The sequence below is a fragment of the Typopeltis vanoorti genome, chromosome 2 (assembly GCF_054136105.1).
Source record: "Typopeltis vanoorti isolate ZY-2024b chromosome 2, IOZ_Tvanoo_1.0, whole genome shotgun sequence".
NCBI classification, from domain to species: Eukaryota; Metazoa; Arthropoda; class Arachnida; order Uropygi; family Thelyphonidae; genus Typopeltis; species Typopeltis vanoorti.
In genome coordinates, this window is record NC_143550.1 from 44,140,404 (window position 1) to 44,155,985 (window position 15,582).

The following is a 15,582-nucleotide window of genomic DNA, read 5'->3' on the forward strand; positions in this document are numbered from 1 at the left end:
AAAAATGGAAGCCCGAGTTCGCTGTCACAAACTAGTAATTTCAGTAATGAGAATATGATCCATTTAACTGAATACGATGCTTGTAATTGACAGATATATTCAGTTATTTAAAGTAATGAGGACTTGACCGGTATTATAACCACATTAAATCTTATAATTTAATTAAGTCTGCTTAATTGAATACAAACATCCAACAGTTACTAATAATTCATTTTATGCACTACTAGTGGGAGGACGTATCTTTTCCTTAGTGCCGAAGAATTATCTGAAATCCCAGCACGTTCCTTTTCAGTATGACCATTCACCCGTATAACGACATATAGCTTACGGATATCGGCATTGAATACATCCTTACATTCTGGACTGTGGAGTTCACTTAGCGTAGTTTCTAGCGGCTAATAAATGAAAACATTTTACGAGATTAAATGGAAAATCAGCTAATGGATTAGTTGATAACCTGCGATGGTGTGATGTGCTCCATGTAGCGATTTTTTTTTTGTTGTTGTTATTCTTTATGCCATAAAACTATCTAGTAACAATGGAAATCTGTTTAGCCATTTATTATAAAATCATAACTGCCGTTTGGATAATGTTTTTATGAGTATCAGTTCACAAACTGCATAATATTGGTTAGAATAGTGTTAAAGAAGAGCGATTAAAATGTTAGATAGCAGATATTATGTAAGAAATTTCACGTTTTAATAATTATCAAAGTGTTTTTAATAGGACTTGCAGTAAGTGGTCTACAAATAGATCTGTCTGATTCTCTCTTTTGTTGATTTTTGGTTCACCTAATGATTTCATAAACATTGATACTCATGGTGAGACTCAAACTCGTAACCTGTTTGAAGAGCGAATAAGATATCGATTCGGCCAGCCAGACTGTCATAATAAGAATAAAGATGCGTTAAATTGAATAAAGAATAAAGACAGAATATAAAACGTGTCAAATACTTATTATTGCAATTTGGCATGACTTTTTTACTCTAGGAAGTTTAAAAATTGGACCGAGGACATCAAAGGACATCATCTTAGCATCTAAGATAATGTTATCTGATAGGAAATAAACAATGGAATATAAACATAAATAATGGAATTAAATGTTGATTTCGACCAACAAGAAAAAACCATAAGAAAAATAAATATTGCAGACAAATAAACGCATATATTTAAAATATATGAAATGGCGCATGGCAGCTTCAACTATGCTCCTTAAAAGTCACAAGAAATTTATTAATATAAACTTCAGAATTATAAATCCATCAGTTTTTACTGTAAGAAAAGGTGCGGATATTTTTATAACTACTTATTACTCATAACTACTGAAGATGACTAATAGTATACTTGGTAAACAAAGGATGCCATTTAAAATTTCATATAAATAATAATATTATAAACTAAAGTTGAAAGGAAAATTTGGTATAGACTGTCATGAATATTTTAAAATCAGTATGAAATATTTTTATTAAGAAATAAACAATTTCCTTTTTTCTTTAAAAATGTAACCACTTAATTGTTGCATATCTTAAGACGTATTTTGGTCTATTGCCCATAAAAATTGCGAGAGGAGAGATAGTTATAAATTTCGAAAAATACGTTACTAATTTATGGAAACATAATAAGAGATTTTCGTTGTTAACGTATCTTTTTCTCGTCTTATTAACATGGTTTTATAAATCTGATAGTTTAAAATGGTTTTAACTAATAATACTACATATAAATGTCACCTGATGTGAATGCAATAAACAGAAGACAAAGTCCATAACGTGTTTCCTTCTTCAATATTAGAAACTTATATTTCCTTCATCAAATATAGCTTAACAGAATCAACCTGTTCAGGAGTAATGTAACGATTTTCATATTATGATTCTTGGCACAGATGCTAAAAGGACTTGATGCAAAGAAATTGACTCTGAACTGTATATCTGTAATTAGTACATGAAGAAACTCGCAAGGATGCTATTAAAAGTACTCCAGTATACATTGATAACTGAATTAATTCTTTAGATGGTTTTGATAGGTCATGCATCGTTATGTTCTTAAACGAACATAACGATGCATGATTGTTAATATCCTGCCCATATTTCTTCCAGTCCTGTTTTCAAGTTGTAAGATCTGAATAAAGTAAAAAAAAAAAAAAAAAAAAACTTCGTGATACCTGGTAAACGAGTCTGCGTTATAGCACCAGGCTCTCATAAAAAAATTTGAACACAACATAAAAATCCTCATCCTTCAACCATATATTACATAAATGACCTCTCCAATCAATATAAAATATTATAGCGGACAGCTTATTTAGATCCTACTTACGAGTTTGAGAAACCAAAAGCAGTACGATTGTAGGAAAGGCCTGGAAATCTTGCTCTATTGACTTAACGTGTAACTTTTTCAAGCCACTTTTTTAGTTTTCATTAAATAGAATGGAGATCTTATCCTGAGCGATGAAATCTACCACCTAACGATTCATAAACATCTGTGCTGACTGTGGGATTCGAACTCGTAGCTTGTTTCAAGAGAAGAGCGAATACGATATCGATTTTGCCAGACAGGCCGGCAAATGCTTGAACATAAGATATTAGTACAGTGAAAATTATTTTAGATCTGAGTGTTTAACGTTGTTAATCTAAATTCAGTTTCACTATATTTAGATTATTTAGAGGTTTTTAATTAGAAGTAAAGTTGGTGGTATCTAATTGTACAGATAGTTTTAAAGCAAATTAAATGTTTAAAATAGCTAAATACTAGACTCTACTAACTAGAATCTAATTAAATCAATTAAATCAATAAATCTATTTACGGCCCACACTAATTTCGTTTCCTAGTTGAGTTACTAGATTAAATGAGTTACTCGAGCTAATCTTGATTTAAAAATTTTAATTTGGTATCATTCTTCTCAAAGCAAATAGAATTATACGATAATAAATACCCTTCTGGGTGTGTGATGGCTCTTTTAAAAGCTCATCAGTGCAGACGCCTTGCGATTCGCGTCAAACATTTTTCAATGAAGCATGTTGCTCATTGTATAGTTATCAGATTCACAACCTTTCACGAATTGGCGAGAGTGCTGGTGGAAATGACTTTCCCGTGCTCCTGCGATCCATCATGTTTCGACAGAACCGTGAGTGCAACAGATTTTGTTAACATGCCCTCTATTGACCACCCACTGATGGGAGACGATGTCAACATTCTTCTCGACAAAGGCCAAGAGACCTTTTCTCGGGATCTTACGGAACAAATCTAATTCCTTTCAGAATGATATGATTTTAAACTACTCTGAACAAATTTTATTTATTTTATATCTTACAGGTGAAATGGAAAAGGGTTCTAAAAGTAGTTTTCTAACGGACACAAAATGGCTTCTTATGAACAAGATGTAGGAAACCATTTTGTTGTAGACTGACAATAACGGCTTACTGTATTATATTTTATGCTTTGAAAGTATGGAAATAATATTTACTTAAGCAAATCTTAAAAAGATGTTTTTATAGCTTTCTTTAATCGATTAATTCTATGATTGACCCTACAGCATCCTCATACTGTAGATAGTTTATTGTTTTGAAACATAAACAGTTCGTGTAGTTTATGTCTAATTTTTCTACAAAAATGAGAAGTGAAACCAGATTGAGAAGACAATACATTTTAGTAGATAGCCTACTCTCACATAACATTCAATTATAAACATCTTATTAATATATGATGCTGGATCGCCTTCTACAAGACAGTGACCTGTATTCGTAATTAAATATTAGTATTTATGTTCTTTGAATGTTTATTGACATTGACATTTATCTGAAATCACGAGGTTTCTAAGGGGATCTCGCAACTCATTGAATGCAAGATGGAGTAGGTTGTGATGATCCAGAGAAATCGGCCATCATTAAAGACGGATTTTTAATATGCCATGTCACCAGTTGTGAGCCTGATGACATGACACATTATCGTCCTATAGGACTTCGTCCATCTCGAACATTTGCAACATGGCAAGATGTACCATATACGTTGCCGGTAGTATGATATCCTCAACAACAGCTTTGGTTGTGGAAATTATGCACAAGAAGCCACTCACTGTTATTCTTTACGCTGTATGGACAGCATTTTAACTGTGCACTCCAGCAGGAACCGGGAGTCGTCCGATCGGAACAACGTTTCCTCTAGTGTCCAACCAGCATGTTGCCAACCCACTTTCGACAGTTACCTTTGGTGATGTCATTTGGGATTTCGGTTGTTCTGGAACATATGAGAATGGAATTCTAATATTTAATGACTTCCATTCGTCGGTCTAATAAAACCATGTGATTTAAACTAAAATTGAAAAGAGTCAAAAGCATATGAGTAAAGTTCCCAAATCGACACAACGTGAATTTCCTTTTTTTCAATCATGGCACTCTTGGTTTAAAGGATTGATATGTAACATTAAGTACTTTAATAAAATAAAAATGCATACACATAAATGGGCTTAAACGAAAAAGATATTCTTCGAAATGCCCCCACGCTACACTAATTAATTTTCTTTCGTTAAGTTTAAAAATTCATCGAAAACTTGTTATTAATATACTTGCTGTTTTCTTAATATATTTGGCTAAACGAAAGACCTTCCTGAAGATTAATGAAACAGGGAGAAAATGATATAGTACATTAAGGATAAAACTGCCAATCAACTTAAATAAACAGCCTAAATAAAATATAACCTATCATTTAAGAAACGTCCTAGTAATCACCAATGGTATTAACAACACAAAACGTCTCTTAGGGATAAAATGTATAAAAAGCTTTTATCGTTGTCTCGGGACCGGCATTAATAAGAAATCAGCCTAATAGAAATCCTTCTTTCAGCAACAAAGTATTAAGTAGTGAATATGTGCTGATCAATGCCTATGCTATTTGGAGGATTAAAAGTATTAATTGCTTTTATAGTTTATTTCTAAGGAAGGTCACATAACGAATATTTTTATATTTGATATCAAAATCTTGAAGAAAAATGTTCTCTGAGTTTTGTACTTAATATGTACTTAATATTAATATTGTGATTGCATACAACAGCAAAAAATTGTAAGTAACGCTAGCAGGAGGGGACTTGATATATTAGAACAAATTTTGAATTATTCATTTCCATCTTGATGCTTAAGTTTGACAAACAAAATAAACAAATAGAAAAAAACTACTTCTCGCTTGCACAACTGAAAACTATAAAGAATAAATACGCTGGATACATTGAATGAGGTTTCATTTAAGGTGGTGCACCAAAACCCGAAAATATCTGTCCACGTAATAGGTGACTTCCTCTTACCAACTCCTTTTATGTATTTTGGTGGAAGTAAATGCAAAACTTGCCAGCACCATTTCTCGACGTTCTTCTAAACAAGGAGGAATAAAAGCAATTGTTCGTCAATATCCATACGCAGTTCAGCGTGAACGTCTTCGTATCAATCTCTTGTCCTTCTCTTTCATTCCATTTACTTCTGTTCTTAAGAACATCTTTTCCCATTTGAAGGCTTCAAGCTGCACAAGAAATATCTTAAGATTCATTCTTTCTCGGTAATTGCTTGTACTCCAACAACAACAACAACACACACACACACACACACACGAAAAAGAAATTAATATTTATAGCAATAGACTATTCCTTCCTGTTAAAAAAATATGGAATAAATTGCGTAATTTCATTAATTCTCTCTCTCTACAGCGCCACATAATTAAAAAAAAAAACATATTTTATATGAATCACACACACCAAAGATTGTACACCTATAGCGTTCTTAATCGCGCGCCGGTTAAGAATTTTTGATTTATTTTTATTTTTTGTATTTTTACATGATACAGAAATCCCGCTGCTGAGACAAAATATCTTGGGAAAGTTGAATTCTCAAGAAAATCCTACAACAGGACCCACCTTAGCGATATGTGGAGTGATTATTGATGTTCAGAGAATTGATGGATGGAATGAGTAAAAATGAATCTTTTTCAACCTATTTCAACCCCCCAGAGGCGCGATAGTCCTCACACATCGAGCAATACATCTCATCTCCCGTTTATAGGCAATCATAAACACACATTCCTACTTGAGTATTCTAACTCGTAGATTGGAGAACGAGTACGCTAGCAACTCGACCAACCAGGCCGACAATCGATGTACCATAAACCAACACACAATTAATGACTTACGTCATCATATACCAAGTGACCATATTTGCATACAAATTATCCTTTATTTGTAATCAAGTCATTAATACTTCTAAATATTCAATCTCGGAGGTTTCTTTTAAACAAATATTGGATAAATATCTATTCCAAATTGATTTATCATTTATGAATATTCCTCTTTAAAATTTACATTTGAATGTTACACAATAAATATTTAGTTAGATCTAAAATATAAAATTACGATGAATAGATGATATTCCCAAAACTTTAAAATACACATTTCGAGCGTCAGCGATGTGTGTCAGTTAGTTATTCACATGTCACATTATTTTGACCCCGTAGGGTCACTCCCGTACTTCATCCGGTTTTGCGAGTGAAGCTTTCTGCTAGAAGAAGTGGTACATGTGATTTCCTCACAAAGTGTTAATAGGATAATCACAAACATCGATGACCCTGGCAGGATTCGAACCTGCAGCCTCTTGATTGGTAAACAGATATGCTAGCCAATCAGACCGACACAATTTGTGTTGGCTACCGAAACACTTTATCAAGAGATCCCCCTACCATTAATAGAATCGCAATTTTTCGAATTCTGTGATGTTATGTACTCTTAGAAATGGAAGGCTGGATGTTCACACTGCGTCAACAATGCTGTTATCTTGGATTTAAGCCCAAAGGATAAAGCTATGAGAGCAGTGCATCATGTGTATAAATTGCGTGCTCTTCAGAATAAAAGAAATCAGGTTTGAGAGGGGAACCCTGCTTCTCATAATATAACTGCAAATGGAAGGATTGCTGTTTTCTAAATATTTTAGGTATTTTTGCGTATCTGTTTATAGTTACGTCAACCAAGCAAAACGAAGTCAGAAACAAAAATTAAATAAATCATTGACATATCTTCCCCATCCTAAAATGTAACACTGGCGAAACACAAAACAAAACGCAGTTGGAATAGAATATGCAATTTTAATTATAAATTTTATTGAACAGTTACTAATCGGAGTGGGCCATGAAACTTAAGACATTATTTAGGGAATTTCCGATTTTTTTAAAATAGGACTCTAGACTATACTTCCACTTTAAAAGTTAACGGAAGGGTAGATTTTTAAAATATCCTACCATGACATTTAATCAGAATTACTTGAATATAAAATGAAATGAAATCCACGCATGCACTAGAGAATTGAAATACAGAAACCGAATATTTATACCTGTCACTTCATACATAAGGAGAGTAAAAATTCAATTTGTTGCATAAAATAATTTGGAAAAAAATTCTATGACAATTGATTTGCTTTTCGTTTATCAACTGTGATGAGCCAAACTTATTTTTTATGTTGGGCCCATATACGAGAGGTTGGCTGGGTGGTCAACCTATAGTACTTTAGTACCGTATATGGATAGTGGGATGGGAAAAGAGAAACTTGTTGCCATTCAATGTAAAAGCCTGTATATTGTATTCCTTGGAAAATACATCAGGGAGAAGACTGTTCCACAGTACATTGCAGGGATGAAGGAGGAGGAAAATAAACTTGTCCTGTGGGTTTCAAGGTGTATTGTGAAAGGATGTTGGACGGTGGCTGTACGCTTTTTGAGGGAGCTTTTAGGAGCCCCACTCCAAATGTGAGAACAGTATTCGATAGCCGGCTGGGCGGATGTTGTGATATGTATAAGTTTAACAGCTGTTCTGAGGTGAAAAAACGTCTTGAGCGAAAGAGAAAGCTTAGTTTTTTGGAAGCTGAGGATTGTTGCGATGTGTTTATGCCAGGAGAGGTTGTCAAGGTAATTCCGAGAAGAGAAATTTCATGTTGTCTGGGAATTTGAGTGTTATCAAAAATAATACTGTGGAAAATGGTTCTTTTTGTGGAAATAAGACAGAAACTGGGTTTTACTAGCGTTAAAGTTGACGAGGGTATCTGAGCTCCATTGGAGGATGGCTTGAAGGTCCGAATTAAGGGAAGTTGTGGTTGATGTTCTGTGGGTTGAAGTGAGTTGTGTAGGGTAAGGTTTATGAAATGAAAGGGAAGAGCGCAATGTGCTGTCATATGCAAAACTGTGTATTGGGGTGAAGGTCAACTGAAGTAGGTCATTGATATACAGAAGGAAGAGTGTCGGTGAGAGAACCTATATTCAACCCATTTCTAAAAAGGGTGACAAATCGCTGTCATCTAACTACCGCCCTATCTCACTCACCTCAATCCTTTCTAAAGTGATGGAGAAAACCATTAAGAAAAGCAAACTAATTCTGTTTAACAATCTAAAATCAGGTAATTTTTAAAAATTGTCCTTTCTTCTTAAAATAAATTCATGAACCTTTATGTTTACGGTTTATTCTGTTCAGATGATTAATAGTACTTTAGTAATCTTATATGAGTTCAGGAGCCAAAATATTATGACTATCCAGCCTGTTTGCGGCCAATCTAACTGCATGGCTTATTGGAAAAAGGCCGATGGTGACGGTATCCTAGTATAGGGATTATTCTCATGAACATCACGGGATCCTCTCATTCTCATTGAACACCGCATGATTCACTAATTCTTACCTGTGAACACAGTTGTATTGCCCTAAATGGTAACAAGGCTCGCATTGTGCAAGTAAAGTTCGAAGATCATATCCAACATTCCGTGTGCCTAATTAACATGCTTTAAATCCCATCAAAAATTTGTGGGATCATGTGGAAAGTAGCTTCCGCCGGTTTCGACGCCATTGCCTCACTCGGTCGATGATCTCTGGGGGACATTGTCTCTCCCTCTCCTCTTGGTTGGTCCAGAATATCTCAGAACTTTAGTGGTCTAGTGGAATCAGTGAGAAGATGGATGCAAGTTATCTTGGCTAAAGGTGATCATAATGATTTGGCTCATGAGTGATATTTTTATTAACACGTGTTTATAAATGAAATAGTAAGTAGACTAGCTATAATATTGTTAATTTCAAAAAAAGCGATCTGAAATGTGAAAATTGAGGAGGAATTAATCTGGTGTCAGAAACAAAAATTATTTTGCAAAATTTTGACAAAAAAAAGAATTAAAAGTGAAATAGAAAGGATAATAATGCATTAGAATTTAAAACCTTCTTATACATAAATTTTACAGATTTTTTCAAATTTTTACCAATATTGATAGAAACATTATGAATGACTATTATAACCAACGAATTCCTGATAAACATGCAAAACGAATAAAGATATGTAGAGGGAAAGGTTTTGTTATTACACATCATGCAACATCAGAATGGTTTGAGATATGGATTGGTGTGAGACAGAGTTGCGTGTCGTCAGGAATGTCTTTTAACATAGTTATTGATTGGATTATGAAAAAAAAGGTTACAAGCAGGAGAGGAATAAAAGAATAAAACGGAATTTCACATCAGAGTTGGAAGATCTCTATTATGCTGATATAATGATAAGATTAAACACAACGATATACAAGCAATATCAGAAGCATTGTGTGAGAAACAAAAAGCTTTTGAATTGAACAAATGCCAGAAAGAAATTAAAATTGGCAAACATACAGTAGAAGAAGTGAAGAATTTTACATATACTTGGGAGATGATGCTGATTGTGAAGGGAGAACTCATAAGGATATATATCACAAAGATAACTAAAACAAACACTGCTTTTAGAAGACTGAATAATATATGGAAATCATCCAAATATTATAATAAAACAAAAAATAAAGATCTTCAATAGCAGTGTGAAGGGTGTATTATTATGTTGATCAGAGACATAAAATTGACAAAAACAATTGTTTCCTGAAATATTAAAAATATATATTTGCTATAAGGTATACGACTTAACGAATTAATTAAATAGACAAATCAAACAAACATTTTCATCACTGAAATAGAAAGATGGAAAGGGATTGGACATGTATTGAGAACGGATAGAGTAAAGCGCGTAGAAGGTTGCTTTCTGTCTAATGTGCCCCGAGGCACAAATAGATTAGTTTGGTAAGGAGATAATACGCGTTTAGTATTTCTTAAAGGAAATATGAAGTTGTTAACGTTTTGATTCACTCGACAATATAATACAATTACCTGACCTTTCCATTCTCTCTTATATATTCAAATCCTGATGATAACCCAAGTCAAAAAAGTCTTTCTCATCGGTTTTTTCTTTGTTTGACTGAAGTGGTGAGATGATGTTTTCCTTCCTACAGCCTGCATCAGTACTTTACATTCTCCATTGTCATCAAAGTAAATATGTGAGAATAGAGCTGGACGCTAACATGTTAGTCTTCTCCAGACAACTAAGACACCGAGCTATGCAAGTGGTAGTTTAATGCGAATCCATTATTTATTATCGCTCTCAAGGGATAGTCTACTTTATCATTTTACTTTATAATAAGCTGGAGCTGCTTATGTCAGAGTCATGCTCCCCTGCATGCCATTGTATACGGCACTGTTGAAGACGTTACACAGCCACATGCTTATTGAAGTGTTAGAAGCTTCTCCTGAAAACCATGTGATTCTGTCATTTATTAGACGAATCTTTTAAGGAGGGAATATTTTTGTAGTTGGAAACAGATGTACATAGGTAGTTTCTCTCTGATCTAAACTGCTCATATAGATTGTATACAGCAGTTATAGTGAACCTATGGAATAGATGTTTAGAAGTATACGAAACTGTTGGTGTGACGATCCTTGGCGGAGTAGATAGTGAGATCGTCTTTCTAACAAACAGATTCCAAAATCGAAATCCAATGATGTTTGTAAACATCTTATTTGTTGAGATGATTTTCGTTATCCAGTGTAAGATTATTAGACAGCTTATTGGAAACCTAAAGTGACTTAAAATGCTCTCTATTAGTCACCTGTAGCATAGTCATGAGATTTCCAATTTTTCTAGGTTGGGATTGTTATAAAAAGCGCCCGACAAATATAAATTCAGTCCCCTAAATAAATTCATTTATTTCGAAAAGAGGAGATAATGTGGTGCTCTGTGCGTTTGATCTGTGGTTCTGTCCAAACAGAGGGGAAAATATAAATTTAGATTTTATATTTCATATGAATGAATAGTACCAGGTACAACATAATGCTTGCCTTCAGAGCGCGAGGCGAGTAGATTCTTCTATTTTTTTGACTGAAATAGGGAATCCCTCTGTTATTATTTCAGAACAATTAAAACGTACAGTATATGAACATCGTTTTTTACCGAACGGGCCAATCATCCATATTTTAATTTATAACAAATGATCTGAAACAAAAGAAAACCATCGCAGAACAACCTTTGTCCTTCGGTTAAAAAGATTGGGTTCCGACTCAATTTTCGAAGTCCTCCTTAAAAGGTTTTCAACTGAAGATGTGTTAGCCTTAAGTGAAGGTGACAGGGAAGTCTGCACAGGAGTTCTCGCTCAGCTACTGGTCGAACTTAATAAGGAATTCATTACTGAATTTTCTATGTCGTTCCCAATTTCAAACGAACTTTAATAATAACCATGAAAATCATGGAAAAAAATAAGAGAAACTTCTCAAAGCATTCCGAATTCACTTCTTAAGTATGGTCTTATATTTATTTCTACATCTAGTGTGCAAACCAGCACACACTTTTCCAAAAAGTTTTGATTTTCGTTTTTTTTAAATATTGATTTTTTTCCATTGCAACTTTCCTAATAGATCCTGGAGAGTATAATAATAGGACCTCTAGGTTGCATCCTATAGTTGATATTAGACGAAATATTTAATTAGAGGAATTAGAGGAAATATTCACATTTCCTATGAGTTTTCCTCTTTCAACTGCACAGATCAGGCAGGTAAAAATGCTCATAATTGCTATCACACATGATGTGACACATATTGCTCAAATGCTTATCAGAATGCTGGATAACCGTAGGTTAGTGTAGATGTTGTTTGTTCTCTGGGAAATTCATTTATTTTCCTATGGATCTATTCTCGCGCGGCCACCACTGTCATTGATGTGTCGTAAGGTGTTATAAGAATTCCATGTAGGATGATTTTCATCCATGGGTTCGGTGATTCATTTCCTTCATTAGATTATTTTCGGTCTCGTCATCCAAACATCTCACCGAACGCATCGCTGAAGGAATTCTCATTGGTATCGACACATTTACTCCAGGTTCCATTTTATATTCTTCTCTCTTATGTAAGCCTTACTTCTCCAAGAAGTGTGCGAATGCTGTAGGAAAACTGAGCATATCGCAGTCGTCTTTCTTCGAAAGTTTGTTTTTACCAAACCTTGAAATAACTACAATCAAACTATGAAGCCGACCCGACCAAAATAAGTTTTGGTCGAGACGGCGTGATATAAGGGATACAAAAACGCTCCATGTTTGAGGAACACTTTTTGGAATCAAATGGCTGCCTTTGATATCCCTAAACGGGCACAATTCATTCAGATATCTTCTGAAAGCTATTGCCATTAACCTTTGTCCAAACCCCTGCTTCTGCCTCTTTGGCATTATTACATCGTTTTCCCAGAAAAAAATCCCAACTTCTTACTCTTCCTCTAGTCCTTCCAGATATGATCTTTATAATGTCCTCTTAACATATTAATGATATACAATATTGCATACCTCTTTTGGTATGCAATATTGTGTGTCAATGTCCAATTTGTCCAATGGTTGGTAACATAAGTAGCTTTTCTGGTGTGAAGAATCTCCTTATGTTACCAACCATTGGACAAATACTGTGGAAAAGCTTGAGGAATCTGAAGTGTTTGATAGGGTTTTTCACAAACGCTTGTTAAGAAACTCACATCACGTCATATGGCCCGTCTTCAGTCTCCAGCAACTTGCTCCCTGCACGTACATTACATGTGAGATGGTTGGATCTTGATAATCAGACTTTCTAGTTGATATTGGTTTTCCACAATGCTGTTCTTTCATTTACTCTTCTCCTCCTCCTCCTCCTACATACCAACGCCCCTCTCTGGTTATCTTAAATTCAGTACACAGTTTTTGATGACAGTATATTGCTAATCATTCGCAAAATTCTACTTCAAAAATCCATGAACCAAATTCTACTTCAAAAATCCATTCAAAAAGTATCATGAACCATCAGTTTCTTGATACTGATTGTTCATGAAGCTGATTTCAATCAGTTTGATGATTGAACTGATTCATGAAACCATTGAAGAATGTTTGATCTTCAAACCATTCATAAAGCATTGGCTTTATAGCTAAAGTTGCTTCGGCTGCAATTTCAATGAATCTCAATCAAAAATAAAAAGCAATATATTTAGTTTTAAATTATATTAATTTTTATTACTATATGCGTTGAACAAATGGACAAAAATTAAATGAACTAATTAAGTTAACTGCCAAAGCTAAAACTACAGTACCATTTTTTTATCTGGTCCATGATACCCTGAGTTTCCTGGTTAACCAAAAATTTAAGATGGAAGACAATTACTTTAGATAGTCCTAAAAACGGTAATGTTAATGTCTTCTATTTAAGTTATTCATTACAGAACCTTTTAGATTAAAGAATAGAATAAAAATTATTTTCGAAATAGACTAATTGACAATGTGATGCATCTGAAATTATTCCTTCTTTTAAATCATTTTTATTTAGAATTAACTTGACATTTCAACGTATTCGGTTGTTTCCATTCGAAATTTATGTAATAACGGCACTTTTTGAAAGTTATGCAGCTCATATATACATTTTACTATCGAATAAGACGCTGTTCTCAGTTAGAATAATTAATCTCTCAGGAAATTTCATCCAAGCTTTGAAATAAAATAGAGATTAATTCGGAATGGTTCGAAGATGAATATACCATATCTTAATTATCGGAGCTTAATCTAACTAAGCATTTGTGGAATAAGATGAAGCTGCTGGTGAAAAGATCTCACTTAAAACCTCAGTAAGGCAACTGAGGATTTTAAGTGAGTTCATCCATCATAGACTTCTTCGGCAACTTTCAGATATCAGTGAAAAGTGTTGATATTCAATGCTAAAATAATAGAAAACCTTTGCCTTTTATTAGGGATACAAGGACTGCTCCACTGTTCACTGATATTCAACTCGCTTTTAGTGCAAGATAAAAATTAGTATTTGGAAGTGATATTATTGAATATCACTTCCAAATAATCTGTGTGACAAAAATAAATTAAAGAAATGTGTAAAATAAAATAATTATCCAAATCAATTTGTGTAAAAAAACAACACGCATTTCTCTCACAAATTAGATATGCGATAGAAATGAAAACGATATACTGAATTCATTTATTCAGATCATTATGCTTTTAGTAACGTTCTTATCGTATAGGAAGTTCATTAAGTGTACGACATTCCGAATTGAAAATTGACTAAAATTAATTTTTTTGAATTTACGCAATTTGTATGAAAAGGTTTGATTCCTACAGATTTAATTTCTAAATCATTGTATTATGGCAATTATCATGCTACCTTGTAAATTTAACATCAAACTTTTACATCTTCTAAGAAGAGAATGAGTTTTCCAGAAGTTTCTTAACCTTTAATTCTATTCCAGGAGATCAGTGCAAAGTCAATAACAATGCATACACATACCGAGTTGAACATAAAAACTTCGTATAATTATATAAATCAGATAAGAAATTCAATATGTAGTATTAATCTTGGAAACATTGCTAAGTTTTCTTTTGACAGAAGCAACACTTAATTCGCTATACGAAAGAAAGAAAAAAGAAAGAAAGAAAAACATCCTCGTCTTCAATAAAGTATAACTTTTTAAGAATTACATTTTTCTGAGATACTCACACATCATAGTCTAAATACCTACACGAGTTACAGGTCTGTTCTGATGAGCAAGATTAAAAAAAATCGAAAAACATCAAAGGGCTTGCTGGCATAATAGCCACAGTTGACTGTTAGGTCAATCGTCTGTTATACCATCCTTTAGAAGAATTTCATTGTTTGAACAGATGGGGAAACATATTCTTAATTTAGCGTCATATGTTGTAACAATTAATATCTTTTAACTATTTCATAAATACTTAAACCCGCTATTTTATATAGGCCTCTTGCAAAATCCTAGAAGCAAGATATACCGTTAGGACTTTTCCAGACAACCCGACAGATGACGCTTTTATAAGTAGTACAAAGTACTTTCACAAGATGAATTTAGAGTAGAATCTGTGGGATTGGATCATTCGCCGTTTATTTCAAGGTTGTAACTTGATCACGCGTTTTGTACCTTGCAATACTTGCTCCATCAAAAACTTTAAACTGATGTCTTTTAATGATGCTAAACGTTTGTGATTATCTGTCTGTGATGAAACCATATCGGCAATTATAATTTCTCAAACGAAATCATAATTTCACAGTCGGAATCGAAAATTACTGGAGACATGGAGTAGTAGAGAGATTGATTTCTCCACATGACAATTCTCCTGCTCATTCTGCTTTGACTGAGCAGCATTTCCAGACCTAGGATCTTGCTAATTTTTAATTTATTAAAACTGAATTAATGAAGATTTCATGAGGAAAATAATTTT